Here is a 19902-nt window from a genome sequence, read left to right as displayed (position 1 = left end):
CCTGTGATATTCAGTTTTGAATAAACAGCTGGGGAAAAAGTATTTTATATTCATGAGACACAAGAAGACAGCTTCCATGTGGATTCCACTAATGAAATACAGAATTCTTCAGCCCCGGTTCTTGGAGAACTACAGATTGACTATAGACGCAAAGAGAAAGGTCAGAATCCCTCTATGTGTTTGATATGCTGTTAAGTAAGTCCTAACACAGAAAAATGGTGTCACTTCACAAGATTCTTTATACATGTGGAATCTATTCCATAACTGAGGCAAGTAAAATGATATTTTTCTAACAGCTAGGAACTTTTGTGTCCAGAAACATGGGCAAAACTAGAAACTGCAATATTAAGTCACCTCCCAAGTTTTTTGTACTGATAGCTAGGTATTTCAGCAGCTACTTCCATGAGTGCGATGCAAAGAAATCTCAGTGTCTAAGAAAAGTGTGTGATTTAAAGTAGTGAAATCTCTGAAGTGGGTACAAAAAGGAAAAAAAAGTCAGTCTGAATACTTACTGATCACCGCAAAAAATAGGCTCCCTTTGCAATAGGCTGTAATTTATCAGGACCTTGCAGCATATTCTGAATATAAACTGCCCATCCTGGGCAAGTTAGGTGGGACTGGAAGAAGAGATGAGCAGCCACAACATTTGGTAGGAAACACCTGCTGGCCTGTTATCAGCACACAAGATTTCCTGGGAAAAGGGTGCATGATGCAAGACTGTTGACAGGAGGTGAAAACATACATGACAGTATAGATGTATATGACCAAGACAAGAGGAAATACCACTGCTCAGTCAAAATTCAGGAAGAATAAACTAAAAGTGGATTACAGCAGAATGTAAATCACTGCATAGCAAGTAAAGGACATCAGGAACCACAGATGAATTGAATGCTGTGAAACAATTTCCCCTAAGAAATGGAAAGCCATGGGTGACTACCTACCAATTAGTAATGGGTACCAAGAACAGCAGAAGTCACGGGGTGTCCATAAACAGCTGGGATGAGGCAGCAATCTGAAACATGAAGGATGCTGTTGGGAAAGAAACAAAATAATTCATGAAAACAAGGGAAGTCCCACCACAAGGAAGAGTTAATCCTCGCTGGAAAGGAGCTCTTGTGCAAGAAGAAGCTCACAGTGAAAGGACTCAAAGTATAAATGTCAACACAGCAAAATCATATTCAGATGGAAAAAAAATATTATTCTTGTTTTCCCAGAGTGTCAGGAGTTTAGTAACCACATGTAGCTGTGCTATTACCACTGAAGCAGACCACAGGCCCCTAGGGTACATTCATGACAAACCCCTAGTATCCACATGGTTCATATTTCTTTACTTCACTTTTAAACTGTGAGTGTGCTTCTTGGAAAGTACAATACAAGCCTGGAAGAACAATTCCTTTAGGAGATTTTTCTTGACTGCATTTGTGTTGGGCAGTGCTTACCAGGAAATAAATAGAAAGTGATGATGTAATCAGTAATTTGAAAGACAGAATAATGTCAAGAAGGTCTGTACAAGAGTGAGTTTCTTTTGCTTTGGAGAGAAAATTAAGTGAATTGTGCAAAGTGTAGCAAGTTAAGTCAAAAGAATCTGTGGCCAGAGCCAGAAAAATACTCCTAGCAAACACCTTTATATTGTACTATATGATTTGGAGGCATATCCTCCCAATTAAATATTTTCCACTGAGAGCCACACCAAAACACACAAATTCCTAAATTTGCTCCACATGGCAGGGCTGTTGTGGGAAACCTTGGACCATGTGAGTTGGACCTAGAAAAGTAAGGTCTTGTCTTCTCTGATGCAGAGGAAAAACTCTCTGATGTTGAGTGATGACAACAGAAATTTTTCGAGGCCACTTCAAAAAAAAAGAAAGGCTGTTAAATACCAAAACAATCAACCAAATAATTACCACAAAAATAATCCCAGAAAGCAGAGAAATTTTGCCTTAGGACCCTTGACGATTTCAGGGAATGAGTGTCTGATGCACCAACAACTAATGGTTTGCAGGCCAGGGTGTCTTGGGGACAGCTAACCCCAAGTGAGTGAAGTTGAGATACATCATTTCCTCACACAGTTGAGTGACTTTCACACGCCTGTTGAGGTTTTCCCTTTGACTCCAGCTATGAAGATGTTGTCCATTTTGTGGCCCAATGCTGGAAAGCTCAGGAAATTATGCAACTTCCTGGCTGAAGGAAGCAGGAAGAAATCCTCTTATGACTAAAAGCAGGAAGGCGGAAGAAAGCCTCCTTTCTAATAGATGAAAACCCTACTGCACAGTGTTTGGCTAATATTGTGGTCAGTTAGGAGAAATGCAAAACATTATCAGGAAAAGCAGTTATCAAAGTGAAGCTGCAGTGAAGCTTCCACCCAGCTTTCTGCAACTGCCAAAATACAGTTTCACCTTCCAAGGTACCACCTATCATCAATGAAGAGTGAGAGAAACTTTTATAGAGGGCAGTTCTGGCACTAGCAGCAGGGTCCTGGACTATGCCTTTGTCTGACACTGCCTGTTTCTCATTGCTGACCATGGAGAGACCTGGGAGTTCAGCTTTGTGGTGGGTGCTCTGTAGGAAGATGCCTTAAGGCAGGTATTGTGATAAGTTTTTGCAAAAACACAACTGTTTCTAGCTGAAACTGATTTGAATTAACAGTGCCACAAAATTTTCTTGACTTTTTGACAGGGAATACATGATGTCTGTGCCCAATACATGATGCCCATTTAGTTGAGGGACAGGCTGCTTGCATGTGGGTGCCTAGCTGAGTTGCAGAGAGCAAGAGGTCTCTTTGTGAAAAGACTTATTTTTCTTCTGTCATGTGTAAAATCTTCATGACTGGGAACGGCCTGAACCTAGGCAATGTCAGAGAGACAAAAGAGTAAAAATTGGAATTGCATTAATTAAAAACTACTCTGGAGTATTCTGCAGAAAATCCTGTTACTGTGAAGCCAAGACAGAGTGCTCTGTAGGTCCTGGCAGCTCTCTTACTCTTAGCATTTCTAAAGAGATTTATTGAAAGGTGTTACACAAGCAAATGTCTTCCTCAACCTGTGAAGACTTCCAATGGCAAGCCTTATATAGGAGGGGTCAAGGGAAAGCTAATTAAAGATAAAGACCACAGAGTTCAGCCCTGAGGAAAGGCTGCAGTTTCCCAGCAACAGGAGACTTAACCAGAAGACTTCTAGCAAAGGTAAAATTTTCTTTCAACCTCAAGAAATTTTCTTTCAACCACAGCACTAGAAGGTTTTTGAATGTGAAGACAGCTCACAGAGAAGAGCAGAGAAATCAAGGCTCTTGTCTTTCATGCAGGTCTTGCACAAACAATTTCCACCTCTCATTCTCTGTTAATTCTCTGTCTTGTTCTCATGCATATGCAGTAGAATATTTTGGTTTCCCTTCTCATCCATCATCTACTGATGAGACATGGTATAGAGAGTCTCTGAGGGAAGGAAAGACCTTGACAAAATGGAGGGAAGGAGTTGTTATTTCAAGGAGTTCAGGCTGAAGTATGCTTTCCCTCTTGGTCATGAACATGACTGCCATGGCTGAGCATGCCAGAGTCACATCTCTTATGTAGGTGTACCATGTGCAGGGGATAAAAAGCTTGAGGGGTCCAGAAATACTGGTAGTGGCAGAAGGAGGCTCACTAACACAAGTTTTGCAAATTCATCCAAATCATACAACCATTTGAGTTGACAAGAGGTTTTCTGGTTGTCTTTTGGCATCCTGTGGGAGCTGAGTTTCTAGTTAGTGGAAGATCTGGCCAAAAAACAAGATAATGATGTTTACCATGGACTTTAAAGATCTTCTCTGGTGGTTGCTTCAGCACAGATAAGTACTAGAATTGAGATTCAATCGTCCTCTACTTTTTTTTATGATGACTCTGAAAGAGAAAAGCTTTACAGTGGTTTAGGTGGGAAGGTATATAGAGCATGAACCACCAAACAGCATTTATGATGGCTAAGTATTGATTTTCAGCCTCCAGAACCTGCCACTCTGGCCTTCTTGTGAGAGTCAACTCATACTAGGCCAAGCATAGTTGGATGTGTTATCTTCCTTCCAGCTTTGTTTCCTGTACTACACTTGATTAAAGCAGTAGTTTCAGAGAGTGGAGCATTACAAATGATGCTGTAGGTCTTTATGCAAATATCTAATTTCAATAATGATAGAAAGACATATAGTACATCTTTCCCTCATGCCTCTTTGTTCAAAGAGAGAAGATCTAAAGAACCATTATATGCCTCTGGTAAAATAAATTAACAATCCTTCCATAAGTGTCTTCTGTGTCTACCCCTGCAGTACCTGCAAATATTGACAGTGTTATATATATAATAACCCTAATTATTGTACTGTGAAAGGAAAGTAATTTACTTTGAAACAGCACAATTTGAAATGTAGTGTAGCTATCCTATGAATGTTGTGTTAGAAGCTTCACAGACCCACCGTCCAACTTGCAGCTATACCTGAAGTTCTATTGCTGAAGTTTTTCACAGTCAAAACTAGGGAACCATTTTGTAAATGTTTGAACTGATCTAAACTTTGACAAACCAAGTCTCAGACTGATAGCAAGAGCTATATGGGATAAACATATTTTCATAGAGAGGATGAGATATGTCAGAGTGGCAAAAGCATTTCATTCTATAGCTTTCATCCTCCCATGCTGGGATGTGATGGTGGTAAGAGAGGGCTGAGGGTGACAGAAGAACACATTTCTGGTTATTGAACACTACAAGGCTTTATAAAACATTTGATGGAAAAATTATTTTAGGAAATTTCCTTTCTATCCTGGCTCCAGCTCTTCACTGTAGTAGAACCATCCTTTAATTTATGTGAAATATTTTTTTAAAAGAAAATTTAAAAAGTAGTCTTGAATATAAACACACAAATATTGTCATAATGGAGAGATTTTAGCCTTTGACAGGGAAGCAGCTGGAATGGACAACTATTGGGACAGTGCAAAAAACCTCTTCTTGAGGCAGGTCTGATAGACAAGAATTCATGGCATGGATGGCACTTTGGATTCATGGCACTTTTAACATCCAAAGTCCAAATTTGTGTTGAGCAATACACCTGGTACAGGTAGCTTGGTTTGTATACTGCAGTTCAAGGTGAATACTGAGCTCTGGGTGAGAGCCCAGAGAGACAAGAGGCCGTGAACTGCCAATTCTTTGTATAACAAAGGGTGCAAAGACTACTGGCCAGGTAGGTGAATGGACACTGAGAGACACAGCAGGAGCCAAAGACTCAAGAAGAACAATAGTTTCCCACATGTAGGTTGTGAGGGGGTTCCTTTGTTGGGAGTTCTCCTTGGAGGCATCAGCTTGAGCTGTTTTTTCTGTTACTGTGATAGGAATAAATTGCCTTATGGACATCTGAGTCTCTGCTATGGGAAACCTGTGTTTGAACCGGCAAGGAAACCTGGTCTGACTGCATGACTGGGATGTGTAAAGCAAGGCACCCATTGGCCCACTGCAGCCACCTACTGTGAAGGTGTTTCAGTCCCAGCAGTGTAAGCGTCTGACATTGGGAATGTGACTGCTAAAGTGTCTGCCAATTGTCAGACCTGGATGTTTTCTTAACACTCCCAGGACTGGCAGGAATATAGTAGCCAAATGTCCACTGATTTTTCAAGAAGGGTGAGGCTTTACTAATAAGTCAGGTGGTTTTTTTCTCTCTCTAAATAGCAAATGTTGCAAGAAGACCCCTCATATATTTTCAAAAATGGCTGAGGACTGTTATGGCCTAAGTACTAGAAAGGGATAAGCAGTCCAGGGTATTGACTGTTTGCCAGAACTGAGCAATCAGTTGAGCACAGAAGAAACTATGCCTAAAGCCATCTGAGCATGATGTTTTGCAATTAGCAGTAAAAGTTTAAAAAATAGGTGTTTTTGAAAAACTCCTTGAGATCTGCTAAATAATGCCATTTTTTCAATCACTGAGGTATTTCAGAAAGATTACTACCAGTTACAGTAGAGTCAGGTCTTTCAGAGTTATATGAACACATTGAGAGCCTTAATTAAAGAAACAAGCAAGAAGAGTTCCACAGTGTGGAAGAATTGTCAGAATATCTGTTGGACTAGCAAATATAAAGCTGTCTGTTTAATATATACATTGAAAGTGAATATCACAGAACATTCCAAGGACTTTATCTTAGTTTAGTGGCTTTGGTTAATGGCGTCTTCCCTTGAATGATCATTGTTCTAACCTGATTTATATCCTTTGTTCTAGGAAAGAGATGGGACATATTGCACTTGTGAATATGTTCCTGTTACACCTGTTTTTGATGACAATGTACAAGACAGATGGAAAATCATTCTAGTGAGTATTAACTACCTACATGACCATGTTTGAATATGCAAATATCTTCATTGTGTTATGTTGGGGGGCGGGGTTAGTTTTCTTTCCTTTTGTTCCTTTTTACTTAGAGAATTTCTTCCCATAAGTTGCTAGGAAGCACTAATGACTGGGCATCTAAGAAGCAAAAGTGATCAAGCTCAGGAGAGGAGGGTATCTGGTCACACTCCTCTGGGAGTTTCTCCAAGAGGGGAGAGAAACTGTAAAATTGGGCAAGTAAAGGACAGGGCTGGGACAGCTGCTACCACTCTCTCTGGGCTTTGGAGGAGAACGGTCAGAGCTGCTGCTTGGGGAAAGGAATTTGCTCCCACTGCCATAACTGAGCCCGAAGCTGCTCCTTCTGCTGTGGGATGAGACCGTGCTAGCTAGAGCAGCCACCAAATTGGGACCTTATCAACACCTACCTCACTAAAAGAGGGATCTATCACATCTGCTCGGGTGGCTGGGATCCTGAGCTCACCTCCCCCTGCTCTGCTGGGAGCTGGGTTATGGCTGCCCCACCCCCCACCACTTCTTCGACACTGCTTTGGGTTTCACTACACTGTAGCCCTGCACCCCCTGCCCTGCTGGGACATTCCGCAGTTCCATCTACCACCACAGAGCTTCTGATACATCTCGTCCACCACGCTGGGATTTTTGCTCATTCCTGCCACTCCAGCTTGCTGCTCCTACGAGTCCTGCTGCAGCACCAAGATGGACTGCCCCAGGGTTTTGTAAAGCAAAGCCTCTCTTCCATCCCTTCCCGTCTCGGGCAAGCTGCCATAACCAGGCACCCCTCACGCTCACACCACAGCGCCCTCTGCAGCCGTGGAGGAATCACTGCACCTGCCCTGCCCACCGGGAGCCACCAGCACCCCTGCCGGCTGTGACCGTAACTACACCAAAGGGGAAAGTGCCGCAGCCAAGAAGGCTGTCTCTGGGTTTGTGGTTCTGTTTGTTGTTAATGCCGCAATTGTTGTTGGTTGTTATACATACTAGTGAAGAACTGTCATTCCTATTCTCATATCTTTGCCTGAGAGTCCCTTAATTTCAAAATTCTAAAAATTTTGAGGGAAGGGGTTTACATTTTCCATTCCAAGGGAGGCTCCTGCCTTCCCTAGAAGACACCTATCTTTCAAACTAGGCATGTTGTTAAAGGTACAATAAGTAAAGCTTGACATTTCTGTGGACTTTAACTATTTATTTAAAGGCATTAACAGGATGTGAGTCTTGGATTTATAAATATGTATATAAGCTCCAGAATTCAGAATGTCATCATTAAGTTAATAAAGACAGAAAGAAGAAATTGGAGTATTGTCTGGTTCTGGATAGTATGACAGCCTCCAATCAACTGAGACAAGGCAAATCTACTATAGCAGTAGCTTTCAGTCAAACCACATTTGTTTTGATGCAAGTTCTGTTCCAATAAACTTATTTATAATACATATATAAAGAGTGTAGGAGAGACATCTTATAGCTACTAGAGATTACATTGTTATGCATACTTCCGCAAACAAACTTTGTCTTGTACATGATGTTGGAGCAAACTTACTGGGTAGGCAGTGTAAGAAGTCCACTCACTCCTATGAAGGTGGGCTCATTCCTTAATATATTAGTGCATCTATGAGAAGCTTTCTGCTATGCTTTATGGACAGCTTACATGCCTGACAAAGTCAATCATATTCTGGAACAACACAGGGCTATGTGATGTACTACATATAACATGAACAGAATGTAGGAATCCAGGATCTGAATTGCTAATGTTGGCTTCAAAATGTATTCACAACTATTACCCATTTTATCTGGGGTCTTGCTTCTGAGGCTAACGTAATAATTTAAACCCTGAAATGGAACTTTCAGAGACAAACACCAAATATTGTGAAAATTCCTGAAAAACATGATATCTGGCATCACCACATTTAAGCTGGCTCCACAGTTTTATATTTTTATACAATATTTTTATACTTTATTATTTAGAGAATCTTGCACCAAAAAGTATGTACTGTCATGTTCCCTGTTTTTTACTTTCTTTTACTTTTGGTTTTAAAAGGTAGTGTGTCATAAATGTCATCTGAAGGCTAGAGCCTGAATTCTTGGTTTGTGTTGAAGAACACCTTCAGAACCACCACCAATTTCAGAAGAGTCAGGCTTTAGCTGGAGAGGAATACTAAATTAATCTGAGGGGAAAAAAAATACTTAATTTATTATTGATCAGGTTAATGTATTCCAGAACTTGAAGACCAGTTCATGTTGCCAAAACTGAATGGTTTCATTTTTCAATTTCTTTGCAGGTATTTGGTGATTTCATGTATGCCCAAAGCATGACTCTGAGGCCTAAAGGATTTGAAAATATGATCCAATAGCATCAATGTCAATGATACATGTGAGGAGACTAAATTGATAATAAAGACTGCTTGTATAGGCTTTTTCTAATGCGAATTCTTGTATTGCCAGGATAATTTTATTCAAGTATCACAGTATGAAAAAAAAAATCTGCCCTGGCAATTGAAACTTTACATCAGGATATCATTCATTTTAATACATCAAATTACAAGAAACTGTTGAAAAACCGAGACTGGAAAGTCCCAGGCCAAACCATATTACCTCAAGACTGAAACTAATTTTAATTCCAAGAATAGGTAGCTGAAAAAGACCATTTTCATAGATTAATAATTTTCACCTTGGTATTACATATCTGCAAGAAATATACATTCCATTGGTTATGCATTGATCAAACTTTTATTGTGCCAGCTGTACTTCATAGACCTGAGAAAGTGATTCAAGCAAAACAAAAGAGAATGTAAAAGCACAACTCTAATAGTTTTAAATCCTAAAGAGGCAATTACAAGTTTGATTTGAGTCATGTGGCTGGACTACATTGGAAACCTAAAGACTTTACCCATATTAAGTAGATGTGAAGTCTTGGACTAGGACTGTAAATAATAAATCCATCCTGCAGCTTTATTTGTGAAGTACCTCTCCATTAATTATCTGGGAAAATACAGCAATAAAATTCACACTAATTCATGTGTAAAAGGTAGTTTAACAGAGCTGAAATGTGTTAAAACATCTCTTTTTAAATGAAAAAAGTAAGTTGTGCAGTAACTAATAATTTAAATAAACCAGCTGAAAAGTGAATTAAAGTAATGTTGCAAAAGGAATAATTTATAATTCTTTAGCCTTTGTGAATGAAAATTATTTCTAATTTGTGAATGTGTTAGGGTATAATATATGCAGTGTTTTATATTTAGAATATTTCTGGGCCTATAAAGAAAAGCCTGGCAATAGCAGTACACATTTGTCTTTGCTCTGGCGGCTAAGGAGAAGGATAAAAGGCAGGGCATCACAGGATGCAACAAACCACCCAAACAATGACCTGAAGATGGAATAAGGTTTAAAACCATGCAGATTGCAACTGGCTGGTGAGGATAGAGGTGAAGGAGAAACACTTTGTGTGCCCTGTATCCCAAAAGCAGACTCTTCATTCAGGGTACATGTACAGGATCTTTACACTCAGATAAATGTGACATGTTGAGTATAAGCCAGTTCTGTGGGCTGCTTCAGTAGATACTTACATTTTTGGAGGACAATTTGATCCACAGAAACTACTTCAGATTGAGAAGGATCATTACTCTCCACTGAACATTGAGCCACTCTATATGGATGCTTTCAACTGCTGATCTTCATTTTAGGTGTCTAAAGTTAGGTAAATGAGTCCTTCCCTTGTTAGATATAATAAAGCAGATGCAGCTCTTCTCTTCTTTTTCACAAGTGCTGGCCTTAGAGGTAGACAGAGAAAGCTGAGGCAGTTCCTGGGCTGTCTGGAGTAGTTTTGCATGTGTCTGAAGTAAAGTCTTCCTTGTAGTTCTCTCTGGATGTAGTAAGGCCAAGGCAAACACCAGTGTTTAGATAGGAGAGGGATGGAAGGAGGTATCTAATTATACATCTATTCTCCAACATTTTGGTTCTCAGAATTAAATTAAAATTTGAAAGAAATAAATAGAAAAAGAAGGGGGAAATATGCAGATCATGAGAAAGGGTAGTAGGACACAAAATAAATTCTATATTATAATTTTAATTCTTTGCTTTCTTTTCTGGAAAATGTAGGTACGTTGAAAAAAAACAATAGAACCTGTTTGTAAGAAAGGTCAGTTCTTATTATTCTGATCTAACTTCAAACAGTTCTGGGGGAAAAAATGTTTTCTTGAAATGTTTCCTTTTGATAGTTTTGAGACAAATATTTTACTATTTTATAATTCAAGATAATTATTTTATCACATTATTTATTTAATTTATAGTTTAAAGTGTGAACATTTAACAACAACAGCAAAAAAGATATATTATTTACATGAAATATTTTAACAATTTAATCTCAGGAATTTCTAATAATTTTTCTTCTTGAACAGCATTATATTCCAGTTGTTTTTTTTTTTATTTTTACCAGAATTCTGAAACTTGTGGGACAGAAAAAAAACACCTGTGACTTAATGTAGTGCATACATCTAAAGAGGTCTTTGGCACAAATTATAGTCAATGCTGCACTTTGTCAGATTTTAGGTGTGCTTTGTTGAAATGGGTTTCCTTGGGACCTTGAGTTTGCTGCTTCTCTTTGTCAGAGGCAGGGCCAGAAGAACAATGTTAAGTACACCTTAACATTTTTAAAGCCACGTTTCCTGAGAAGTATGCTTCAGACTGTTATTTGCTACTATTTTGGCTTTATCATTTGAGGACACAGCTGTATTGTCAGGTGTGACGTGACAGATAGAATCGTATTTCATGCTTAGCTGTCTGAAGTTGCTTCTACATGTATTTAACATTGGTGATTAACATATCCACGGGCAGTAAGGAAGAAACCAGGGTGGAAGCTACAGTCGAGTTCTGCAGGGATGTTGGCAGCCATAGACTGAGGTGTTACGAACATGACTGGTGCCACCTATGGGCAGGTAGAAGAACAGTAACAGGCAGAGCTGGGTGTACTTTACTGACGGAGCACTGCAACACTTGCTGGATTTTGGCAGTAGTTTTGATAGGCTGCAGTTTTTACATAGTTTATAAACAGCATTTCTTTCATAGTTTATAAACAGGTGGTATTTCTTATCCTTCCATTTTTTTCTAGTCTGGACATACTATTGCTCTAGCCAGTGACTTGAAGCTGCAAAATTAAATCAGTGAATGTAGATGATTGAAAAGGAAATATTATTTTAAAAATGTTTTCTTCAGAGCTAAACCCCCAAACATCTATTGCTTCACATATTTACACTAGAGCCAAGAGGTGGACTCGATGATCTGATGGGTCCCTTCCAACTCAGCATATTCTAAGGTTCTATGATCCTATGATAAAGGAAGCTACAAACATCCTGAGGGTCATGTACTGAAGTTTAGATATTACTTTGTAATAGGACCAAAATAGAGCTAAGAAGCTGAACTGCAGCTGACCAAGAATGAAAAACAAAACTTGAAACCAGAGTAGGGGCACAATGAGTTTTAATGAAAATTTTAAGGGCTTTTCCCTCTCTACATTTTGCAGTCATATTATGATTTTTATTAAAAACTAAAAATATTTCAGGCAAAATAAAATACTGGTATGACACTTTTTTGGAATCGGGTAAGAATAATGCAAGAATCCTCACAGACTTGACTTCTAGCCCCAGCCCTTACTTAGAAACTTTATCAGTTTCTCTAGATTTTAAATCACATTGTCTTTTCCTCTTTTCTGTAAAAGACCTAGAGGATTATTATCAGTGTAAAGTGTATTATTGCTTGCGGGATAAGATGACAAGAAACCAGAATGGCAGTCCTTTTGTGAAGCTTCAAGCTTTCAGTCTCTTGTATGTTCATCTCCTCTCCACTCTATCTTCAGCTGATGAAACTTTGGACATGATTTACTTTTTCTTTCTACGACTTTTAAACCAAATTCAGGCTACTGTTTTTTTGGTGAGGAGGAGTAGATCTCTTCTAGCTTACCAAATAAGAAAGAGTGATCCTTATATCTGTGGTAAGCACAAGTGATAAATTTAGTAGAGGTGCTGTTAAATATCACTGTCTGAATTTAAATATTTGGACAAAGATTAGCTGCCAGTACAAAACAAATGGCATGAATGTTTAATCAATATCTATCATTCCTACTGGTCAGATATTATCTTCTTTGTTTAAATAGAGAGTTAATCATGCTTGCTTAGTACTATAACTCTCTTAAAATTTGGACAGTTTTAAGCAAAATCCAATTCATACCTTGGTGCATAATTAGGAATGAATGATAAGAGAGTAGAATCTACACATCATAGGTAGATACATATTTTACAGAGTCTAAAAATTATGTTGGGACATGGCTTTCAAAAATACATTCAGTCACTAGAGGGAGACACAATCATGTATAACAGAAATTTTCACACTGGGGAGGCAGATATCAATCAGGCTGGAGTGCTACTGCCCAAGTGAAAGGATTCTGATTTGGTAAGCATCTGGGGGCCATGGGGATTGGAGACAGGGCAAGAACCCTTCATGGAACTGTCTGATCCTCCAGAATTGCATCAGCAATTCCTTTTCATAAATCAATCTGACCTGGGCTCCAGTGAGAAGATCACCTTCAACTTAAGTGAGTAGAAAAGGCTTCTACCTCATTTTCAGCCAGTGCTGGTCTCTGCTTTCTTGAGAAACCTCCTGGGTATGGCCGAATTTCTCACCCAGAGTAACTTGACTGGGTGGAGAAGAGGAAGGGCAATGAAGAAAGCCCTGTGTCTCCCTGGGCGTTCTTCTACTGTCAGAAGTGGGCTAGCACACCTTAAAAGCTCCTAAGACATGGCACCAGTAACCACCGATTCCCTCCACAGTTGCATTTGGGCTGAACAGAGATGCTTCTTGGGGGAAATCAGTGAGGATGTGCAGAGCAGGCTCCTGGACGATTTGTTGGCATGGGTGGGAGAAGACCTGTTTTTATCTTGGTGGAAGACCCTGCAGGGGACAATCTATACAACTGTTTGGCTGGAGAAAGTGGCATGCAAGGCTAAATTCTCAGGGTTTCATCTCAGTGATTTACTTTAAAATGAAAGCTAAGGTGCAAATATTAGAGGCAGATTTTGTGCCCACTGGAAAGTGATTTGATCAAAGCACCAAGCCCAGCGTGAAGCTTGCATAAGTGCTATTATTCATCCAAAAACCAAACAGAGCAAACCAAAGGCCCTGTCCATGCTGGGATCAGGATTTGGCTAGCATTAACCATGTTGCTGCTGATAAAACCACAGGGAAATATCTCTACATCTGGAGTTTCTGTTCAGTGTTTATCCATTCTGGGATACTGTTTAATAATGTATTTAACTTGGTTATTGCAAAGGTGTGGTAAGCAACATTTTTTTTACCATTACATTAATAATAGGAGTTATTTATTCTTTATTGTCCAGAAATACTTTATGGACCTGTTAATATTGTCTCCAAATAAATGCTTATGGAATCACTAATTCTGCTTTTATTTGCGTATTTCTCACAAAGCTTCTGAGTCATATTTCAAGTCTGCTAGGATTTGTGACCCTATTTTCTCTTTGCTTTGTACATTATGTATGTCTGTGAAATGTAAGATGGAGGCAAGTATTCTTTATTTTAATTAAAATGCTAACACAAGAAATGGTCCTATTGAGTGATTTTGTTGTAACATAGCCACTTGCTCCACCATACAGTAGTAAAATGATATTTGATGCTTCCTCTAGACTGCTTCGCATTCTCCAAGGCTTATACTGCAGCCAAAACCACCCTCTCTTTAGGCTGAAACTTGGCACACAAAATCTCAGTTCAACTTCAGTGCGGCTTGAAACTTAAAACAAAAAAATTTTACTTTCCCATGTTCAAGTTGCTTTGGGACACTACACCTTGAGCTCCTTGTAATGTTTCTTGTTGAATGATTAAAGACTTCAAGATCATTCTAAGATTAAAAATTGTTACTGTCATTAATTTTTAATGGAAATATCATTACTGCTGACTACAGAAAAAACCCCTCTGTATCAAGCCCTCTGTCTGGGTTCAAGAAGGGCATAGATGTTATCACTGCACAGAAAGAAAAAAGTTATTCTTTTGCTGGCAGTTTTGCTTGTGTTGGCCATCCTAGATGGAAGACCTTACCATTCATGGAGGGGCCATGACACAGGCTTTCATGTCACTAACCCTTGGAGATATGTGATCTGATTCTAGTATTGTTGAAGCTGTTGCTGTAATTCATAGAAGCTGTTGTTTCTTCTATGAAGCCCAGTGAATAGTGAGTCTAAACTCTTCTTAACAAATCCCTCGTCTATGGTTATTTATGTATAAATGGTTTCTGAAGCAAGTCAAGTGTGTTACTGAGCAAGTTGCCTGTCCTCATATCACTGACTACAGAAAGTTGGTCATAATAATCTGATTGGCCAGTTAGATTTGGATAGACCTTTGATCTTTTAATAACAGCATATGCATATACACAGGGGGAAAGGGAAAGCCAAGTTCATTGCAATCTGAGGATACATAAAGACTAAGTCTAGCACAACTTGAATACCTGGGACTTAGGGGAACTTGTGCAGTAGGATAACAAATTTGGACATACATACGTACGTATCTTTTATTTTTTACTGAGTCATGTGCCTGGTTGATATAAACCAATATTTGCACCATGCTTTCCCAAGATATTTACCATAAATTTAGTCATTTCAGATGACTGGAAATTGTTTTCTAAGATTTTTTTCTCCTAATTTTATTTATATTCACTCTTTGAAATATCTTTCCACATAAAAATATTAAAGATGGTGATGGAAATTTCTCTCTCTGTAAGACATCTATAAAAAGGGTTCCTCTTAGTAGAAATAAGGAATTTTTTTTTTTTTTCATTATAGGAGAAAAAGTTGGGGAAGCACTGACTGACACTTGAAAATAGGAAAATGAACTCTCAGGTGGAAGAGTTTGTAGTTGTTTATGCCAGTCAAGAGTCATATGGAAATCCAGAAAGAGACAAGACCTAGCACAATGGCATAGGATACTTTGGGTTGATAAATGCAAGTCATTTAACTTGGAATAATGAAGGGGGAATTTGAAATGGCCCATTCGTTTTGGAGGTTGCAAACTAAATTTTTCCTACTTAGGAAAAATACCACTGAATACAGGTCAGTCAGAACTTGTCACTCTGTAAGAGCTTAAAAATATAGGCAAAATGGTAGTACCTGTAAAGGTTGAACTATAAACTACGTCAACCAGTTACAGATCAATGCAAGCCTGACATTGTCACTGTATGCATCAGTGGTATGTTGTCTGCTGCAACATAGGGTCAGAGGGGCATATGCGGTACTATTTTTCTCCTTTCTTCTCTTTTGTTGGTTTGTTTGGGTTTTTCAGTCAACACTTGCATTACATTGGTAAGAGACCAGTGCATATATGTTTTACATTTTAGGGAAACTACTTTTGGCAGTAGAGATTCAGAAAGAGTTGTAGATCCTCCTGGTAAACCATCCCAAAGGTTGTGGCTATACAAAGTTGTAAAAGTCCAGAAGAAAGCCTGAATTACCATCTTCTACCTTTCCATGGGTCACTTATTCCCTTGTGTCATCTTTCTTGAGGCATCAAACTTATTCTCCTGTGCTGTCTCGAGACATCAAACCTCCAGTAACTGGAATAAGGTCCCTCTGTGTGTCATGTCACGGATCCTACCAGAAGTGAAGCATTCTCTTGTTCTTTGCAGCAAAGCCCAGCTCTGAACACATCAGTGACTTGGGGGTTTTGCATGGTAGCAGTGCTCAGTAGGAACAGAGCAAGCAGATACTTGTGAGACCCCAGGCTATTGTGGGAAGGGCCTGTCAAAGGAAAATGGAGTGCACTACTGGAAAAGGGTGTTCAGCGTTTACATGAAAGAAGAATGGCTGCTAGAAAATGAAACAATGGGGCCTGGCTCTGCTCACAGGTGTTATGGAAAGCACTGGTCCAAAACAGATGGAGTGATGTTTATGTGGAAGTGGTTTAAGGAGTGAAACTCTGTTTTGCAGTCTTTATGGAGTAGTCTTTCTTATTTCTGAGAGCAGAATCAGTAAGTAAGGTGAGTTAATAGTACATAAGTAAAATTGAAGCCTACAGCAATTAAATTAAAAGCTAGAAAATTAGGAATGTAAAACTGTATGCATTTTAATTGGACATAATCAGTTGAAGACTATTACATTACCAGAGAGGAACAGAAGCACAAAATAACATGATAATCACTTCCTGAATTAAAATTTTAAACCAATAAACTGAAAAATTGCAGGTACCTCAGTGTATGACATGCAGAGTACTCATGATATGAGAACATGAATTATTTATATCTTCTTTAAGTGTAGAATGTAAATTTGTTTTGAATGAATTTCTGCTGGGAAATCAGTAAATGTAACTGTCTCCTGTGGCAATGTTTTTCCTTCTAATTATTGTTATTATTATTTTATCATTTTGCTGTTTGGAGAGGGGAAGAAAAAATAGCAAATCTTATGGTAGTAAGTAATTTAAGTAAGCATTATATTGAAAGGATGTTGTACTTTTCTTTGTAGTGAAATACTCTGCAAGGTAGACAGATGTTAAAATAATTTCGGACAGAAAGACTCCACTATGTTAGGACAAATGGGTGCTAATGTCTTCAAAAATTACTTGATCTGAAAAGACCAATCACGTTCTGGAAGAATGGGTGTGGGGGTCTTTATAAACATCAAACCACATTAGTTTGTTGCAGAGCTGAGCACAGTCTGGAATTTTGAAATTTAGAAAAAAATATGCAGGCTTAATAGACTCCAAAATAAAGTTGCAGGACTCCTCTGTCTTCTTTGTGGACAATGATTCTTCACAGCATGATTTTCCGCACATATCACTATTTTGTGACCAAGAAGTCAGTATCTACTTGTTTTTCATATAGAGAGTGAATCGGTAGACTGGTAGGGAACATGAAGGGGTTTAGCTAGTGCCTTATTATTATTGTGGTCTGTGAGATGCAGAAGCATATGCCAAAACTTACGATGGCCATAATATCAATGAAATTTAGGAAGAAGAAAAACCCCTCCAAGACTATTCCCCTAAGTGTTAAGAGAATCAGGCATTATTTTATTCTGTTCAGGATATGCCATGGAAATAGTTCCATCCACCCATGATTTTTTACCAGACTTTCCACATATTTATACATTAAAAAATACAAAGAAATCCTCATTCATTGGTTCTACATTGCACAATTTAGTATTTGATCTCTTATTGGTTATTGATTCCTTAGGCTTCAATGCTAATTTGGTCCTCATTCTTTGGTTCTCTTATCAATCTTTTCCCCGATCAGGTGTCTCCAACCACATCAGGGCTTAATTTCTGTTAATGTCCAGTTATCTCCCCTTTGTCTTCTGGCTACTCCCAGCATGTAGATGTTAAACTCTCAGAGTCTAGGAATCTTATTCCCAAGATTGAGCCTTATCAGGCCTCACCCAGCAAAACTCAAACCCAGGTAAACAGTCTTTTGAAGGTAAACCTCCATTTCCTCCCCCATCCAGTCCCTACCCCTGGCAAAGACAAACAAACCCATGACTAAAGTTACTCAAAATTTAAAGAGTTATAACATCTCCAAAACAGGAATAATCTAAAAATGAAGGAAAATCTCTTGTGAGTAGGGAGAGAGTAATTAAATGAATGACCCACTATTATTGTCACTTCTGATTTTTCTTTGTTTTTACCTGTACAAGTGTGTTCCACTGTGAGGGAAGCCTACCACTTTGGGGGAATTAGGACAAACAGGTTTCTTAAAATGCAGACATGCTCATAGATTGCCTGTTGTCACTGGACAAGTAATTATTGCTTAGCCTTTGCAGTACTCCTGCTAGAGTATTTTGCAGGTTAAGTCTAAGGTAAAGTCACTGAGGAATTAGGCCTTCCCAGCTTTTTGTACTCCTAAGCTTATAAAAATTGAGGTGGAGAGCTTCTTTTGAATTGTGTCATGTTGTCCTTGGGGGTTACTGAAGTATCTGTTTAAGTCAGAATAACCAGGACTGAGGCTTTTTTTGATTGGCCTGACCTTTACAAGCCTTTCTACTAATTTTGTACACTTTACTCATCCAGCTCTCCCATCCTAGGGAATAATGGTACCTCTTGGATAATGTTATATGGCAAACATTAAGTTTGAGAGGCAAGTAAAAGACAGAAAATTAAGTTTTTTTTCATATAAGGCATCATTTTTTTATTATTGGATCTTTGTCTTGTAATCCATCTGGATCTGCAAGTCCTCATTAGCTCTAAACTATGTTCTCCTCATTCTTGATCCTCTGACAATGGGAAGGTGATAAGCTAAAAATGTAAAGATTTTTGTTCTTATGATTTTGGAACAACTGCTCTCCTGTTTTCTGCTGTTTTCTTTTCATGGACCATTAGCAGCTTCCAAAGGCAATATCCTTTCACTGTCATGCTATGCCATGGGGTGCCATTTCAACAACTTCAGATGAGTGCATTAAGTACAATTCTGGATGAGAGTCAGAGCATAACCAAATAAAAATAATAAAGGAAACCTTGTAAGAGCAATTTGGAATGCTGTCCTGTGCTCAATTCATTTGCAACTTAGCAGAAAAGCTACCAATCACTGGTGATTGGTACAATAGTCTTCAGCACCTTATTTAATCGTAAAGTATTTCATACCCTAAGAAATGTCACTGTTCATTTGCTTTTCCTTTTTTGGTGATCATCTTAGCTGAATGCTGAATGGTGAATCAGTAGGAGGGGAAGAAAATTCATGTTTCTAATTCAAGGAGAATAAAAATGGACTTCTTGTTGTTCCTTTCCCTTCCCCCTTGCAATTAATCTGCAGTTAAACATTTCTTATGAGAATTTAAGAAAAAAATCCTGGAAAGAAGGAAATAACCGTCATAATCCTTTAGTAAATCTCTCCATGCATAGAGGTCAAACTGTAGCAAACATTGCATACAGGTCCAAGACAAAGCATACCCCCAGTCAGTGGTAGGACTGTAGGTAGAAGCTCACCTCCTTTAGCTCACTTCCTAGGGAAACAGAGAATGATTAGTCTACAGGTCCTCACAGTGCTGCATGCTTTGGGGAGGACTAAGGCTACCTAAAGCCCCTGAGCTGGCACTGACTGATTTGGCACCAGCTTTTGCATTCAGTACTTGAATTAATTATTCATTCTTTATAGTGGGGAAAATTTGTAAAGTGCACAACAAAAGGACTGCTCAGAACTAGAGCTGAGGCATTTCCTGGCTCTGATGATGCATTCTCTTTCCATGCCTCTTTCACGGTGACAGATATGCAACTTAGCAGTCACTGCTTGAAGTGTCATGCAGAGATCCACACAGAGTCTGTCTCTGTCATGAGTTGACACTGTCTGGATGCCAAGCACCCACAAAAGCCAGTCACTCACTCTTCTCTGCAGCTGGGCAGAGGAGAGAAAATTTATTTCACAGGTTCATAGGTTGAGATAAGGACCAGGAGAGATTACTCATCAAATACCATCATGGGCAAAACAGTCTCAACTTAGAGATATTAAGTGAATTCATAATTAACAAAATCAGAGCAGGATGATGAGAAGTAAAAATAAGACCCTCAGTTACACCTTCCTTTCACCCCTCCCTCCTC

At 38.8% G+C, this 19902-nt stretch overlaps 1 long non-coding RNA gene across 1 annotated transcript; it reads left to right on the top strand.

Moving 5' to 3' along the window:
* The first annotated feature begins 5192 nt into the window (after positions 1–5192).
* On the top strand, positions 5193–7106 carry LOC137481646 (uncharacterized). The gene is made up of 3 exons (XR_011003584.1): positions 5193–5261; positions 6220–6309; positions 6893–7106. It is a non-coding gene; the product is annotated as an uncharacterized lncRNA (long non-coding RNA).
* The last annotated feature ends 12796 nt before the right edge of the window (positions 7107–19902 follow it).

Source organism: Anomalospiza imberbis, chromosome 1 (genome assembly GCF_031753505.1).
Source record: "Anomalospiza imberbis isolate Cuckoo-Finch-1a 21T00152 chromosome 1, ASM3175350v1, whole genome shotgun sequence".
Lineage (NCBI taxonomy): Eukaryota > Metazoa > Chordata > Aves > Passeriformes > Viduidae > Anomalospiza > Anomalospiza imberbis.
Note: the sequence above shows the minus strand (reverse complement) of the source record. Positions and strands in the feature narration are given on the sequence as shown.